We start from the raw sequence: 1,831 nt of genomic DNA, 5'->3' as shown, positions 1-1,831 counted from the left end.
TGGAAATTGTTAAGAAAATCAAGCAAATTAAGACTAATTTCAAAATGTGTCCTTTATTTTTTAAGGAGAGAATTAGAAATAGATTGTGAATTATTCTGTTCTCCTTTTGTGGGTGTCTTTGGTTTTGCTTTTGGTACATTCACAGTAAAAAAAAAAAAAAAAATGGCTGTTACTCCTTCACTAAACTGTCCTTCCACCGTGTATCTGTCTAAGAATTTCTATCTCTGTGCTTGCTTTGACACTGGCTAACCAAATATAGAGGAAGTTCTGAAGTCAAGATCCTATGGAAAATCCAATTTCATCCAAGTAACATATATGAAGAATTTGGTAACAAAGCAATGATTCTAGAGAAAAACTTACTCTAATAATCAAAATGTGGTTTACAGATATTCTTTCCATTGCTTACTCTGCAGTTTAAACATGAACATTGAAGCCATGGTAAAGTACATTAAAGTCATCAAAGTGCCTAAAAAATGCCTACAGTTTGCCATACCCTTGAGTCATGGGACAGGTTCTAGTCTCTGTTCCTCCAGGCTGCAACAAAATGTTGGTTTCTGTCCCTTCTTTTCTACTCAATGATCTGAAAATTTCTTAAATTTAACATTTTACAACAGATATAATCCTCCCTTTGTATATAAATCATCACTTTCATGGAATTGTGAACAGCCTAAGTTACTTTCCTCTTCAACAAACTCCTCACAGCATTTTTCACCTCTGTGTTTCTCACTGTGTAAATGATAGAATTTAACAAGGGAGTAAGGATTGCAAAGAGCACAGCCATCCACTTATCCACAGGGTAAGTGACCACAGGACGCATGTAGGTGAATATACAAGGACCAAAAAATATACCACTACTGCAAAGTGGGAGCCACGTGTAGAGAGGGCTCTGTGCCATCCTTCAGAGCTATGAGATTTCAGGGAGCTCAGGATGACTATGTAAAAGACAAATAGTATGGGAAAAAAATAAGCAAGCACATGCCCCCTGTGTTAGCTGCCACCACCATTCCAAGTCTATAGGTGTCACTGTAGGCAAGTTTCATCAGTGGGAAGAAATTACATATTAAGAGGTCAATGACATTGGGACCACAGAAGGTCAGTTCAGACATGAACATGAAAAGAATCTGCACGGTGGCATGCAAGATTCCCCTGACCCAGGCCACCACCACCAGGAGCTGGCAGAGCCCCTGTCACATGATGGTCGTGTAGTGCAGAGGCTTGCAGATGGCCACGTAGAGGTCATAGGCCATGACAATGAGGACGATGACATCTGATGCTCCCAGGAAGTGTTCTAAAAAAAGCTGAGTCAGGCAGCCACTCCAGGAGATGGATCTCCTCTGGTACAGAAGGTCAATGGTAATTTTAGGGGTGGTGACAGAGGTCAAGGTGGCATATATGAAGGACAAGTGAGTGAGAAAGAAGTACATGGGAGTTTTTGAAAGTGTGGAGCTGAGTGAGATGGTGATGGCAATGAGCAGACTGGACATCACAGTGAACAGGAAAATGAACAAAAAGACAATGAAGAGTATCCTCTGCAGGCGTGTATTTTGTGTGAGCCTTAAGAGAACAAATTCAGTCATATTTTTGGGAGGCACTGAGACATCCATTTAGGAAGTGACACTCTCCTAGGGACTGAATTTCCTACAAAGGATTCCATTCACCATTGCAACGGAAAGAATAAAATACTTAGGAATATATCTACCTAAAGAAACTAAAGACCTATATATAGAAAACTATAAAATACTGGTGAAAGAAATCAAAGAGGACACTGATAGATGGAGAAATATACCATGTTCATGGATTGGAAGAATCAACATAGTGAAAACGAGTATAC

At 39.7% G+C, this 1,831-nt stretch overlaps 1 pseudogene; it reads right to left on the bottom strand.

Annotated features, from left to right (window-relative positions):
• Window positions 1-667: 667 nt before the first annotated feature.
• On the bottom strand, window positions 668-1,604 carry LOC147346461 (olfactory receptor 4C3D-like; annotated as a pseudogene).
• Between the last annotated feature and the right edge of the window lie 227 nt (window positions 1,605-1,831).

The sequence above is a fragment of the Bos grunniens genome, chromosome 23 (assembly GCF_055505025.1).
Source record: "Bos grunniens cultivar Pamir isolate PY7600 chromosome 23, Bosgru_T2T1.0, whole genome shotgun sequence".
Taxonomy (NCBI): Eukaryota; Metazoa; Chordata; class Mammalia; order Artiodactyla; family Bovidae; genus Bos; species Bos grunniens.
Note: the sequence above shows the minus strand (reverse complement) of the source record. Positions and strands in the feature narration are given on the sequence as shown.